We start from the raw sequence: 15,865 nt of genomic DNA, 5'->3' as shown, positions 1-15,865 counted from the left end.
TGGGAGCTTTCGTTTTTAACATAACTTGTCTTGCATTTGAGAGACGCTTGCTTTCTCCAAGATTCTCAGAAGACGCCTCATTTGAGGTTCATATTCTGTAAATGTATTCAATGAAATTTGTTGTTGTTGGCAACCTTCAATCTCGAAAGACTATGGTATCGTGCTCTGATAGGTGGTTCTGGAACAGCGTCTAGTGTGGCTGAAAAGGCCAATTCAGCAGTGACAATCCCTTCCACACCGGGAGCAAGTACAGTCTGTCCCTGGTCTGTCTCCCTGCTATGGGCCTTCCTTCTTTGTCTCTTTGCCTCAGACTGTTGGCCAAGTTTCTCTTCAAACTGGGAAAGGCCATGCTGCACAGCCTGCCTCCAAGCAGGCCACTCAGAGGCCAGGGTTTCCCACCTGTTGAGGTCCACTCCTAAGGCCTTCAGATCAATGAAATAATCAATTTAAAATACCTTTAATATGTTGATAGCTCTGGCTAAGAGTCAGGAGAGAAACCATTTGTGAGTTATACCTAGAGGTTTTTGAAGGGTGAAAACAGTACAATCCTAGGCATGCTTATGTAGGAGTAAGCCCCAACAAAAGAAAGAAAGAAAGAAAGAAAGAAAGAAAGAAAGAAAGAAAGAAGTTTCATAGGATTGCACTGAAAATCATCTCTAGTTTAATAGTGAGCTCATGATTTTGGTTGGTCCATCTCTGTCCAGGTAATTGTACCTTTTTGGTTCTACTAACTGTGTCTATTTTAATATTGGCATGCTTTCACATTTCCAACAACCCTGTGAAGTGGGTCCTTAATGTACCTATTTTATTTCTGGCTAACAGCACAAGCCTAAGCAAGTCTCCTCAGAAGAAAACTCCACTGAATTTAATGAGACATAGGGTCCAAACCTATCCAACTTTCTGGCACCAATGCAGCCACAAGAAAGCCCCAAGGTAAGGGAACAAATGTTCCCCTATGTTCCTTTACCAGTGTTCCAAATCAGAGGATCCTGCACACACCCCATTGGGACAGCTGCATCAGCCTGGAAAGTTAGATAGGATTGAGCCCTTACTCTCAGGTAAGTGTGGATAGAACTGTAACTGGAGAGAGAGAGAGAGAGAGAGAGAGAGAGAGAGAGAGAGAGATTTGCACACATCAGTATATGAGGCTTTGTGTATGTTTCTTATATTTCACTATTCATGCATTTTAAGGCTGTCTACTGATTTTGTTGCCAAAATATTTGATGGAACGTGGCATATTTCAGTGTTTTTCCAAAGAACTGTTCACTGATCCAATGTATGCTCCAATATTTTCTTCTAAAAGAATCCTTGGTTTTTAGTTAGGTGGTCACATGAATGGCGTATGCTTTGAGCTACTTTGCCCCACATATGGACAAACCCTTTGCTTTTGAATAGCAAAAATACTTCTAATGTGAAACCAAACATGGCATTTATAGTCTCGTTAGCACTTGTGTTTATAGTCTTATTGGAACTGTAGTCTTATAAAATAACAGGTGGTACTTATTAAGGATCAGATCTTTCATCCTTTCCCATTTAGAACTACTGCCAATAAGAACAAAAGGTAGAACAGGTACCTAGAAACAGTAAGTGTTTTAGAAGAATGATGGTAAGATGAAACTACTTCTTGTATTATCCCCATAGAAAATGAACTTATTTCAATCAAACACAAAATTCACTGAACACAAAGAAGCACACACCCAGCTTGTACTTAAAGATCTGGGCATCACTTGAAGGCTTTGGTAGACTAATAGCAATTTCTGTAGGGGCTTCTCCAGCTACTGCCAGTCATCCCTCACTGTTCTTCCAGCCTAATGAAGTAACTTGTTTAGGGGGTTGTACAGAGCCTATGAGAGGAATTTTATCAGGGGGTACAAAGTTTCTTCTGGGCCCCTTCCCAAAGAGGGAGGGGGCAATGGGAGCAAGCAGATGGGGGGGGGGAAATAGGGTAGGGGGAGGGTGCTGACAGCCACAATAGTCTTTGGAGCCCAGGTCTTCTAGGCTTCTTGATGCAGAGTCCAGGTCCACCTGACCACATGGCATTGGCAGCTAGATAAAGTAATACTGAAAACCAAACACATTCCTAAGTCTCTCTAAATAAATACTGTTAATGATAATGACAATGTTAATGTTCAAAAAATCTTTGAAATGTAGAAAATCCACTGCAGAAAAATAGCATCATTGTATTTAGGCTCACACTAGAATGAACCAAAATGAACTCCTGCAGCAGCTGTAGCCCCACAACTGGGTCCCTGAGCTTCTATACACTTCCTCATGGTTATGAGATCCACAAGCCAAAGAACTACTGTGGCAGGCCAGCTTCCTCCCAGATTTGACACTGTGTTAAGGAGGGTCATGGATGCATTCCTGGGTCTGGTGTGCATGGCTTGCAGCAGCAATTAACACTGCATGCACGTGGTTGTGACCCAGCATCCTGCGTAGACAGCGAGTTCAGGTGAGATAGGAAAATGTCAGATCCCAGGAACTTTCTGGGCCCTTTCCTTTGGCTCCTGGGCCCCCTTTCTGATGTTGGCCCTGGGTACAAAGTACCCCCTTCTCCTAGGCCCTGGGGTTGTAGATGTAATGGGTCCAAGGTAGAACAAGCATTGGCTAAAATATGGTGCCATGGGAACGTTACTAATGATGTCTTCCCAGGCCAGGGTTATATCAGGGGTTGACTAGGGGGCACTGATCAAGGGCCCACATTCATTAGAGGACACTTCAGCCCCTGAACCCTCAGTGCTGATGGCAGAGGTAGCATCCAGTACACCATCAGGATCAGGAAAGGGGTGCCATGGGAGTTCCAGAGCAGGGATTTGTCCTATGATCCCCAGCAACCTGGCACTGGTACTACTCTTGGGCTATAGTATATCGAAACCAAACGTAAGTGGAACTAAGGCTGCATTCCTATGAACAGTAACTTGGGACTAAACTGTATGGAATGGAGACTTTTTATTCTTAATGAGAACCAGATCGCATGCACATAATTATGCGAGTGGACCTTGCTCAAAGACTCTGTCAACTGCAGAAGAGTTGTGGACAAATCACTCACACAAGCATGTATTCCCTAATTTTCATTAATGGTTATATCAGCAGGGAGAGTGCCTAAGTTCGGTTCTTGGTCTTAAGAACAAGGGTGCCTGCCAGGCCTATGTCGGTTGATTAATCCTTACTTATTTGATCTACTGATTTCAGTTCTAATACTTAATACACCCCTCAATATTCATCTGAACATTCTGTGTTATTACTTCTAAGTAGCTGAATCAAGTAGGCCAGTCGGACACAAAACAAGAGACTTAACTTCAGTGTTTTAAAGAATGTAATGTCACCTGTGGTTTAGGCCTTAGCCCTTGTCCAGATTGTATCAATCAGACCCGTCATTTTCATTAATGTTTTTGTTTCCACAGGGAAGCTCACAGCAATATTTGGAAGGGCTTCTGAAGAATGGACTGCAGGGGCATAGGTGCCAACTTCAACTTTCTCAGTGGGTGGCCCATTGTGAAATCCCCCAAAGGCCAAGGATCTTGAGCTTCCCTGGGCCTCATGGGTAAGCTCAAGTGTTTAAAAGATTTTAGGTGTAATCCAAGATGTTTGCAGAGAAATTCAGGTTCAGATTTAACTCCTTGATGCTTAGACGCTTTCAGCAGCACATTTTAAAGAGAGTTCCTCACCTTTGATTTTTGACCAACAGCATAAATCTGGAATTTTCTTCTGCATTATGGTGAATTCTAGGTCATTCCTTCTTGTCTGGGAGATGTGCAGGGAGAAGTAACTACAGCACTGTTACACCATTGATCCACCTGCTGTGCAGCATTCCTTTGTGCCAGTAATACCTACAAGGAGGCCATACATTATTTTTCATAATTCTGTTCCTAGGATTACTTCCACCAACAGCAAAAATATCAGTATGTTCCTATGAGCATATATCACACCCAGATTAGAATGTTGTAACATGTTTTATGAGATGCCTTCCTTTGAAGACTGCTTGGAATAGTACAAAATGCTACTAGGAGATGGTTGGCAAAGCCTAGGCATATAGTACACTGTGTACTGTACACAGTTTCACCAGTATTGAGGCACTGGCACTGGTTATCGGTTTGTTTCTCAGCCCAGTTCAAAGCGATGGTGCTTAAAACCCTAATTGGAGGAGGCCTGTTTGTGTCACTCTTTTTCCCTGACTTCCTCAGGCTGATGGGAATATATCAAGATTGCTTATACCTATTTGCTGCCAGGTTGCTTATTGTATATCACACCTGGCTGGTTGGAGCCTCCTTTGCCTTCATTGTATGTATGAAGAATCAACATCCAAGCAAGTTGTGTAATGTATGGCTGGTATATAGGTCAGCACTGCAGTCAACTCTCAGCTGATGAAATATTGCTGCTCATTCCTTGTCTTCAGCTATGGTGTCTGATGAGAGCAAGAACATACCATGGGACTATCTACATGCATAATATGTGCTCTGCCCCTGAGCTATAGCCTCTCCCATCAGTAGTAGGTTTAAAAAGTGGCACAATAAAACCTGCAAGACAAGCAGCAGATTCATGTGGTTACATATTGATGCTTCACCACATACAGCAGCCTAAACATGTTTCATTTTGTGGCCTAAATTTCACTACTCTTTTGAAGCTGTTGTTACCATTTCTGAATCATGAAGAGCTATCCCATAAGAATCCCCCCCATATCTATTATCTGTTCAGTGTTCCTCAAACTGTGGGTCGGGACCCACTAGGTGGGTCGTGAGTCCAACTGCAGGTAGGTCCCCATTCGTTTCAATGTGTATTTTATTTTCAATGTATTAGACTTGATGCTATCATGGTACGTGGCTCCATTTTGGGAAAGATTGTAGATCTGTACCTTTAATGGGCTACTATGTAGATGCTTTTAACAGTGATAGTCAATGGGACTTATTCCTGGATAAGTGTGGATAGAATTGCAGCCTTTGGGATGTTTGAGGAATATTTTTTTAACAGTTCAGCAACTGCATGGGAGGGTTACAAGGGTTCTTCTTTAATTTTTTTAAACCTACTATAAACTTTTAATTAATTAACTTCATCAATTAGATTTGATTTTGTCATATGGGGGTACCAAAAATTTTCCTGCTTGATGATGTCACTTGTGGCCATGTCATCAGTTCCAGATCAATGACATCTCTTCTTGAGGGTTCCAACAGGGGACCCAGTGCTAAAACATTTGAGAACCACTGATCTATACCTCCCATCAGTTAGGAGAAGATGGCGTGTGAGGGTAATTCCCTGGCTTCTTGTTTTTGACTTCACACAAGGAGATGTGGACATACAGAATCACTTGCATACAGTTTGACCGTACAGGGGTGGTACATTGCAAGACCAAGGCAATGTAGAGTGATGAATGACCAGTGGCTAACATCTACATTTAACACATGATTGGTTCATTCTGAAACCTGCAGAAAACTCACTGCAAGTAATAGCCCAAACTATAATCCAGCTAAATGGAAAAATCTGGATTCAAACCACTTAGCCTCCGTTGACTTTGTCGGGACAATTGCCTTCAATCTGACCACTTCTACAACTTCACGTGAACTGATTGTGAACCAGACTATTAGCCTTGAAAACATACCTCAAAAACAAGCAGTCCCTTTGGGGTTTTGAACAATAAAACCAACATACTCCCTCATCTGTGACCTTGCCCCTCCAGAGGCCATCCAAAATGAATGTTTACAGTTGTCATAAATGCCTAACATTTGAATAGAGGCTACAAAGTAAATGTTGACGCATTCTCAACCCCATTGTCACTTTGAAAAAAGTCCTTGTTTTGCAATATATTTTGCTTTCCAAGCTGGAAGGAAAAGGCAGGTTTCTCTTAATGTTAACACGTAGTTTCAGTTGGAATTATTTTCTTAACGCTGAAGAAATCTTTGCAAACAGAAACGTGCAAGCAAAATGTTAGCAGTAGTGAAGTCAAAGTTAATATTAGTCAGAATGATTCCAGTTTGTTGGAGAGCCTGGAAGTCTTCAGATGCTTTCAAACGAATGTCATTGTATTTTCATGTCGTGTTGCACTCATCTCTCTTCCCCTTCTCCTCATGCCCCCGAAACTGCATGTTTGCTTCAGAAATGTCTTCTGAGTTTTGACTCACCAGAGCTTTGGCTAAGCACTGAGCTAATATTGACGAATATTTCAAAATAAATTGCTCCCTCTAGTGAGGTCACAACAGAACTGATGTCTGGGAGACGTGACTGTAGCACTGACTTGTTCTTTGTTTGAAGAACTAGTGAAACTTAGAATTCCCCCAGTGTTAATTGGATGCAGTGCTCCTTTGCTGTCTAAAATTTCCACTGACATTAACAGAATGCACTGTAATCTTTTTAAATTTAAATTTGTCTCCTATGGCCAATCTCCATAAGACCATGAAACTAAAGTCTTCTTGGATTCATGGAATTAGACTTCTTTTTTTCAAATAGAAGCACTGAACTTAATAACATAAGAACAGCCCCGCTGGATCAGGCCATAGGCCCCTCTAGTTCAGCTTCCTGTATCTCACAGCGGCCCACACTGCCACCTCCATACCTCGAGGAAAACTGTTTTTGAAAGTGTTAGAATTTTCAAAAGCAGCTTTTGATAGGGCCTGGCAGTGGCATGTCTGGGGGGGGGGAATAGAAGGGGACTTCAATGCGCCATATTAGCAACCCCTCCCCATTGCCTTAGGAGCCATTCTGGGTGATGAGAGCCATGTGGAATTGTCTCCTCTGTGTTGCTCTCGACACCCAGAATGGCTTTGGAGGCTAGGGGGAAGGTCCGTTACACTGCGCATTGAGGCACCTGCAAAATTTACCATTCCCCACCCTTTTGGGGGATGCTACTAGCACCCGAATCTTAGTTGTTCACAGATAAAGGTTAGAAACTTCACTGGGTTTGTGCCTTCCCCTTACATAAGTTCAAATAGCAATTTGGCTCCCAGTGTATGATTTAAAAAACGGGAAACCTATCTAAAACTGAGAGCAAATGATGAGTGCGGCATCTACCCTTTATAAAGGTCCCAAATTTCAGCCCTTATTAAAATTTCTGGAATTACCTTCTGAAAATGGTCACACTTGGATAACTTTCCAAAAGAAGGGGCTAGCATAGTCCTTGAGAAGCCAATAGGAATGCCTCTCTGTGTTTGCTTACTATTTGAATGTGGTCACTGGTGGTTTTGGAAGCAAGGTCAGGAGGCAGGAAGCAAGGGCAGGAGGTCTGGTCTAGAGGGTTGAGCCTCTATTTGCCTGAAGATAACATCTGAAGGTCGCCAGTTCAAGGCCACCGGCACTGTGCGACCTTGAAGCAGCTGACAAGCTGAGCCGAGTTATTCCATCTGCTCTGAGCGTGGGAGGATGGAGGCCAGAATGTGCGACCAGATCAATGAAAGAAACATCTGAATGTTGTGGTTTCTTGAAAGACAGAACCTTTCAAAAATTGTAAAAATCCCTATGGGGATTTAAAAAATTGCCTGCCTATGTAAACCGCCTTGAATAAAGTCGGAGGAGAAATCTGAGGACCAAGAAAGACGGTATAGAAATACCTGTATTATTATTTTTATTATTAAGGTGATTGTGGAATGAGGGGAGGTGGCTACTACAAGTAGGCAGATCGGAAGCATCATTGAGGACGGCTGAATTTATCTGAGGAGGGGGACAGAAAGTGGGCAGTGGCTTAGACTTTTGCTTCATGTGGGGGGGTGAAAGAGAATGTCAGGTGAAAAGGTGGTTTTAGCATTAATGGTTACCATGAAATGGTTTATCATGGGATACATACGTATAATCCTACCTGTCCTCTCAAGTGATCAGAATGGACCCTTCTAATTGTGCCGCCACCAGCAGAGAGCCATGGTTATTTGATTTTTCTCTGTAAACCGCTTTGTGAACTTTTTGGTTGAAAAGCAGTATGTAAATATTGTTGTTGATGACGGTGGCTAGAAATAGGGCTTTTTCGGTGGTGGCTCCTCGTTTGTGAAATAAATGAATAGAAAGCATCTGGTGCGTGACAGCCATTTTAAGCACACAGGCCCCCTAAATGCTTGCCAAATCCATCTCACTGGAGATGAATTTCTTGCAAAACCTGCAGAAATTCTGACACAGTTTATCACATATATTCCCCTATGGTTAGAAAAGGGGTAACTGATTCCCCCTCCCCCCCCCCCCCCAAAAAAAAAAATTGGGACCAGATCAGATCATTTTCTGAGGCAATTTGAGGCTCAGAAAATACCCGTCCAGTCCCAAAACACCCTTCCCTGGCAAAATGCACTCCCCATTTACGCATTGGTCTCCAAGGGTGGCAAAGTAGGACCAGCAGCTTTAGGAAGTGAGAATAGGATGGGAGAGCAATTTGAGTCATCTCCCGTCCCATCCCGTCCCGTCCCATCCCCGTTGATTTGGTGCCCTGTGAAGCAACATATCAGGAAAGAAACACAGAATGGGGAGTGGAAAGGGTGGTGGTGGTTTTTCACTTTCCCTCCTCCCTTCATCTCACAGTGCACCAGGAATAAAGGAAAAGGTGCAGGTGCTCTTGGGACTTCTGGCCTTCTTCTGCTCCCATGGTTTTAACATGGTGGTGGTTGGCAAAGCCTACAGCACCTGGTATTCCCAGGTGGTCTCCCATCCAAGTACTAACCAGGCGTAACCCTGCTTAGCTTCCGAGATCAGACGAGATCAGGCATGTGCAGGGTAACCGTTGCTGTCTGGTTTTACAATGAGGTGTTTAAACCAGGTCAATTATGAAAATGAAGTCTCTTGCCTGACCCGAGTGACCACTGCTTCAGAAAATGCTGCAATAACCAGGATTTCTGCTTATGGAATACCAGCTATCAGAAGTCAGAGGGAGCCATTTGCAGCTACCTGGGGCTAAGTAACATATATAATCCCAAATTAACCACAAGTAAACAGTGACCTTGTGAATTCAGATGGAGGCCAATTCATCAGCATGTGTGCTGGCCGGGTGCTGCATCCCATGACCATTGGCCGTTTATGCTCATCTTACTCCATCCTTGCTTGCCCACAGAGCTGTCCTCCTAGTCTGCAATCCAGCAGTCAGGCAAGGCTGATTATTTGTGACCCAAAGGCCACTGTAGAAGGGCTGATTTGGAGCAGGACCATGGTGTGGTATAGAGGGTCTAACACTTTACCCAAACACACACACCGACAATAGGAATTCTTACCCACCTCTGGGTAAGAATAACAAGTCAAATGTTATAATTATGAGTCCAATTCAGGGTAAGCAAGGGAAATCATCCCTAATCCTCATTTTCAGTTTTTGTGACATGGCTGATAGTAGAATCTGGAGAGGCAAGAATGTGAGACATAAGAACATAAGAACATAAGAACAGCCCCACTGGATCAGGCCATAGGCCCATCTAGTCCAGCTTCCTGTATCTCACAGCGGCCCACCAAATGCCCCAGGGAGCACACCAGATAACAAGAGACCTCGTCCTGGTGCTCTCCCCTACATCTGGCATTCTGACTTAACCCATTCCTAAAATCAGGAGGTTGCGCATACACATCATGGCTTGTACCCCATAATGGATTTTTCCTCCAGAAACTCGTCCAATCCACTTTTAAAGGCGTCTAGGCTAGACGCCAGCACCACATCCTGTGGCAAGGAGTTCCACAGACTGACCACACGCTGAGTAAAGAAATATTTTCTTTTGTCTGTCCTAACCCGCCCAACACTCAATTTTAGTGGATGTCCCCTGGTTCTGGTATTATGTGAGAGTGTAAAGAGCATCTCCCTATCCACTCTGTCCATCCCCTGCATAATTTTGTATGTCTCAATCATGTCCCCCCTCAAGCGTCTCTTTTCTAGGCTGAAGAGGCCCAAACGCCGTAGCCTTTCCTCATAAGGAAGGTGCCCCAGCCCCGTAATCAGCTTAGTCGCTCTCTTTTGCACCTTCTCCATTTCCACTATGTCTTTTTTGAGATGCGGCGACCAGAACTGGACACAATACTCCAGGTGTGGCCTTACCATCGATTTGTACAATGGCATTATAATATTAGCCGTTTTGTTCTCAATACCCTTCCTAATGATCCCAAGCATAGAATTGGCCTTCTTCACTGCCGCCGCACATTGGGTCGACACTTTCATCGACCTGTCCACCACCACCCCAAGATCTCTCTCCTGATCTGTCACAGACAGCTCAGAACCCATCAGCCTATATCTAAAGTTTTGATTTTTTGCCCCAATGTGCATGACTTTACACTTACTGACATTGAAGCGCATCTGCCATTTTGCTGCCCATTCTGCCAGTCTGGAGAGATCCTTCTGGAGCTCCTCACAATCACTTCTGGTCTTTACCACTCGGAAAAGTTTGGTGTCGTCTGCAAACTTAGCCACTTCACTGCTCAACCCTGTCTCCAGGTCATTTATGAAGAGGTTGAAAAGCACCGGTCCCAGGACAGATCCTTGGGGCACACCGCTTTTCACCTCTCTCCATTGTGAAAATTGCCCATTGACACCCACTCTCTGCTTCCTGGCCTCCAACCAGTTCTCAGTCCACGAGAGGACCTGTCCTCTAATTCCCTGACTGTGGAGTTTTTTCAGTAGCCTTTGGTGAGGGACCGTGTCAAATGCCTTCTGAAAGTCCAGATATATAATGTCCACGGGTTCTCCCGCATCCACATGCCTGTTGACCTTTTCAAAGAATTCTATAAGGTTCGTGAGGCAAGACTTACCCTTACAGAAGCCATGCTGACTCTCCCTCAGCAAGGCCTGTTCGTCTATGTGTTTTGAGATCCTATCTTTGATGAGGCATTCCACCATCTTACCCGGTATGGATGTTAGGCTGACCGGCCTATAGTTTCCCGGGTCCCCCCTCTTTCCCTTTTTTTTTTTTTTTTTTTTTTTTTTTTTTTTGGGGACCATTTTGGGAGAGCAGTTGAATGCTGAAATATATATATTTTTTTTGAGACCATTTTGGGAGAGCAGTTGAATGCTGAAATATATATATTTATATATTTCTTATAGTCAATTTGAAAACCTTTATTGGCATATGTATAAAGAAACCCAAATAATAGTCCAAGAAAATTATCAATATCATACATTGATTAAGCTCAATTTCCGGAAACAATTCTTATATAAACATGGTAAAGAAATTTAGCCATATTAATTGATACTGCCTCATTCCTGCCAGTTAGTAATTGTCTGACGACGTCCATTTCAAATCCATTAAGCGAAATTATCAAGGGGAGTACATAACGGCTCCTTAGATCTGAATATCGGATACAACTTAATAGGATATGGGGGACTGTCTCCAAGGTACCTGTGCCACAACGGCACGCTTTGGATTGTTTAAGCATCAAACCTGGCTTTCATCTTATTTGAGGGTAGGGCATTAAATCTAGCTAGAAGAACTGAAGATGAATGAGCCTGCAACAACAGTCTTCTGGAATCCTGGCTGGAAATAAGGAGTGTATTTATCATAAATGGTACAATACGTTGAAAGTGATGCAACTTAGGTTGCAGTCCTATAACACTTACATGGAAGTAAGGCCCATTGAATTCAGTGAAACTTACTTCTGAGTAGACATGCATGGCTTGCGCTGTTAGCCTGGGGGCCTTATGTTTGACAAGCCACATGTAAACAACAAATCGAAACATTTTGATAGGCTGTAATGACTTCTGTTTGCCACTAGAGGTTGCTCTTAATACATCAGATGTTGAAAGATGACTTGAATTTGCTGTGGCCTTCTCCCATATTAGTTGATTATGCGGTGGTGGTATTTTTTTTTTATTTTGTTGGGGCAATTATTCTGATCCCTATTTTTCCCTCATTCAGTACATTTGTATGAACATCACTGGTGTTGGACCCCAGGTTGTTCTATACCCCCAAAGTCTGTTCAAAGAAATTAAACTCTTCAGCTTTCAGGGAGAGGAAGTGATGAGATTTAGTATGTCACCTTCCCTTACTCCACCAAAATTAAATTAAATTAAATTTTAAAAAAACCTGACTGGTGGGATTTTAAACTGCACTGGCTGCTTGAACATCTGCCATTACATGCTGTGCTATGCAGTCCCCGCCAGTATTACCTTTCAATATCCCATATTTACCTTTTTCTTTCTTTCCTTCCCTCCTTCATTTTTGCATTCAAGATAGAAATGAAAGATAAAATGAAAACACCCATAAGTTCACACTGTCCTGCTAGGAATTGTTCTAACTGCTGGAGTATCCAATTTGTCTTTGTTGTGTAAATTCCAGTTTAGGATTGTAATGTAGGATATCACTGCTATCTGTCTGTTGGCAACCTTCAGTCTAGAAAGACTATGGTATCACGTTCTGGAACAGCGTCTAATGTGGCTGAAAAGGTCAATTCGGGAGTGACAATCCCTTCCACACCGGGAGTAGGTGCAGTCGGTCCCTGGTCTGTCTCCCTGGCTATGGGCCTTCCTTCTTTGCCTCTTTGCCTCAGACTGTTGGCCAAGTGTCTCTTCAAACTGGGAAAGGCCATGCTGCACAGCCTGCCTCCAAGCAGGCTGCTCAGAGGCCAGGGTTTCCCACCTGTTGAGGTCCACTCCTAAGGCCTTCAGATCCCTCTTGCAGATGTCCTTGTATCGCAGCTGTGGTCTACCTGTAGGGCGCTTTCCTTGCATGAGTTCTCCATAGAGGAGATATTGTAGGAAACTGTGTGGTAGCACAGGGTTAGACCTACTCCGTTACATAGCAGTGCCTTGGCAGGACGAAAGGGCCCTAGTCACGTAAAAAGGCGTCCAAATTAAAATACCTGTTTACTAAAGCGGGTCATTGAGTTGTCTTGGGCAAGTCATGGTTTCTGTAATAAAGCTGAGATAGGTGACAGAGCAGCACACAAGTAGCTGCCACAAGGTAGAGGCAAGTTCATCAAGCCTTGTTACTCCCTAAATCACAGACTGATCTTTGACAGTTTGATGAGAACTGAGTCTTTCCAGGGGCACTATCAAGGCTTCTAAAGCAACTTTTGCTCGTCACTGCAAAGCCTCATTCCCAACCCACAGCTTTAAAGGCTGTGCTATGCCATTGTAGGAGTAGACTTGGGGGGAAATGGGGTTGGGGCTTTCCTTCTTGGTCTTGTATAAACCATATAAATTGCTTCATTCTGCTACATTTCTTAGACCTCAAACCTTTATACCTTATAGCTACTGAATATCAAAAAGTGGGAGCGTGCTTAGTGAAATTGTTATTGTGTTAAGAAAACATTTCTGTTTTATTAGTACATAATGGCCAACAACGCCTTAAGTAATATATTATATAGCAGATTTGAGCTTCCTTTGTCAGGATTGGAAAGGCAGAGCAGCAAATCTGCTGCATAAAATGAATAACAACCACAAGAGAAATCAATTCAGTATCAGCAAAAAGACAACATTAAACAACAGCACAAAACATCAAAATATCACAACTAAGAGAAGACAGAACAGATCACCATAAAAACAGGTTCCAAAGACAAAATGGAACGGAAATATTTTCAGTTGCTTCCAGAACAGGAAAGTGATGGAGTGAGTTAGCCTTACATCAGAGGCAAGGAGTTCCCGGGTGCCACTGCAGAGAAGGCCTTTCCATGTGTCATTGACTAATGCACCTCTGCCACTCATGGACCATGAAAGAAAGCCCTCTCCATTGGTCTCAGAGGATGGGCAGTTTCATATGGGAGGAGATGGTCTTTCCAAGTACTCCTCTTCCAAACTGTTTACATCTTTTAAAAAGTCCAAACTAATACCTTGAATTACACCCAGAAGCAGACTGGCAACCAATGCTCCTGACAAAGCAAAGGTAGGATGTGCACACCTTGTAATGACCAACAATTGTGCCAATGGCATCGCTAGGAGGGTGCGGGTGGTGCAGGCAGTGCAGGCTGCACCAGGTGATGCGCACGGGAGGGTGACGTGCACTGGGGGGGTGACACGCACTGGTGATGTGCACTGGGGGGTAAAATCATGGTACTTAAGAGCAATACCATCATGTTATATACTGTTGGATGCAGAATTTCCAGCAGAACGCAATGCAGAAAACCAGAGTGAAATATCTCCTTTCTATCAAAAATTATCACCAAAATACCGGAGAACAAAAAATGTATAGAGCCCTATGGAAAGCGAAACTGAGCCATATCACACGTTTACTCATGAGTAGGCGAACATGCCTTAGTCCGTCAGAAAGGGCAGGCTGAGAGGAATCCAACGACACCAGAATGGTCCTGATCCAATTAATGCAGACCCCAACAATACCTGAGAAGGAAGTCCCTTCCTCCAAGTAGATGAATGTATTAAGCCCTATGGAAAGCAAACTAAGCCTCACGATCACATTTACCTGCGAGTAAGCAAACATGTCTTGGCTGATGTTCAGGCCAGGTCAGGCAAAGGGGAATGTGAAGCCACCAGAATGGTCCTGATCTGATGGAACTGGAGCTAAACAAGGGCTCCAGAAGGCAGCCTCCCCCCACACTAAAAAGGATCAAAACGGAGGCTTCAGCTAATAAGGTGAACTTTTTCGAGACTCGAAAAGCCAGGTGGATCCTGACAGTGATCTGATTTAAACAGAAGTTCTTAAATTGAACTGGGCACTTGGTAGGGCTGAAAACCTTACTGGTTTTGGAGGGCGGGGGGTGTTATTGCAGGCAGGCTACAGAGGAAATTCACTTGGTGGACCAGGGCTGGCTTCTGCTTATTTAATTGCTTGTTTTATTTTAATTTAATTAAAATAAAATTAATTTTATTTTACTCCTAATTATTTAATTTGCTTTATGATGTGTCTTGGGTAGATTGTCATTCTAAAAAGTGGGTCCCAGTGCTAAAAGTTTGAGAACTGCTGCAATAAGGTGTTAGTAAGTTGACACCCGGGGTGTGTGTGACACCACTAGTGATCAAAATCGCTAAAATCACAGTTTGGAGGAATAATACAATCATTTTATATATCAATCAATGCATAGTATCATGCAGAATGTGTTCTCTCTTTGTTCTAACAGAAGGTACAGCCAAAAAACCAGCGGGGGCAGAGTGATGGTACATCACCACGCTCACCACCTGGGGTGTTGCCATGCCCATTGCATGGGGGGTGACGTGCTGGCATCCCGCACCGGGTGATGCAAACCCTAGTGACGCCACTGAATTGTGCAACTGCATTCTGTACAAGTTGAATGGTCTTCCAGGGCAGAGAACATTGTGGTCATTCAAATGTGATGTCACCTATGGGTGAACAGATCTAACTGACTGAAGAAAGGATGCAGTTGGTGGACCAGTTCAAGTCGGGCAACTGGCCATCCAAATGATAAGACAGTCCAGAGGCACTCCCAAAATGCAAACTTGCTCCTTCGAGGGGAGGGCAGCTTCATCCAAAAAAAGATGGACAATTCATAACCTGGATAGTAGATCTCATAATTAATAGCACCCACATTTTGTCTGGAGTTACTTTCACTTGTTTGTTTATCCAGTAGTACTGACTCCAGATAGAGAAACTTCATGACCGTGTGTGTGTGTGTGTGTGTGTGTGTGTGTGTGTGTGTGTGTGTGTGAGAGAGAGAGAGAGAGAGAGAGAGAGAGAGAGAGAGAGAGAGAGAGAGAGAGAGAGAGTATAGAAGGGATCTGTAATTAACCTAAGGCTGCAATCCTATACACACCTTCCTCAGAGTAAGTTTAATTGAACTAAATGGGGCTTACTTCTGAGTAGACCTACCGAGGCTAGCACTGTTACTATTCTAATTGAGACTCAACCTAAAGGAATGGAAGCTGCTTCACACAAATTTTTTTTTTTTTAAAATTTGGAAGACAGTCTGCCTCCATTTCAGCAAAAGCTGATCTGTAGACCAGTTCATTCATACTATAAAGGGATTGTTAGTGAGAGGAAGTACATGAAATTGGTTGACATTTAAACATTCCTCTTCTCCCAGGTTTGGACCC

General features: G+C 43.4%; 1 long non-coding RNA gene and 1 pseudogene across 1 annotated transcript in view; one reads left to right on the top strand and one right to left on the bottom strand.

The window, feature by feature from the left end:
- Positions 1-15,865, top strand: part of LOC136655333 (uncharacterized) — a 41,762-nt gene that overhangs the window by 18,317 nt on the left and 7,580 nt on the right. The window contains exon 2 of the long non-coding RNA XR_010794647.1: positions 3,405-3,544. This is a non-coding gene — a long non-coding RNA (uncharacterized lncRNA). The remainder of the gene's footprint in view (positions 1-3,404; positions 3,545-15,865) is intronic.
- Positions 8,575-8,694, bottom strand: LOC136656417 (5S ribosomal RNA; annotated as a pseudogene).

Source organism: Tiliqua scincoides, chromosome 6 (assembly GCF_035046505.1).
Source record: "Tiliqua scincoides isolate rTilSci1 chromosome 6, rTilSci1.hap2, whole genome shotgun sequence".
NCBI classification, from domain to species: domain Eukaryota; kingdom Metazoa; phylum Chordata; class Lepidosauria; order Squamata; family Scincidae; genus Tiliqua; species Tiliqua scincoides.
Note: the sequence above shows the minus strand (reverse complement) of the source record. Positions and strands in the feature narration are given on the sequence as shown.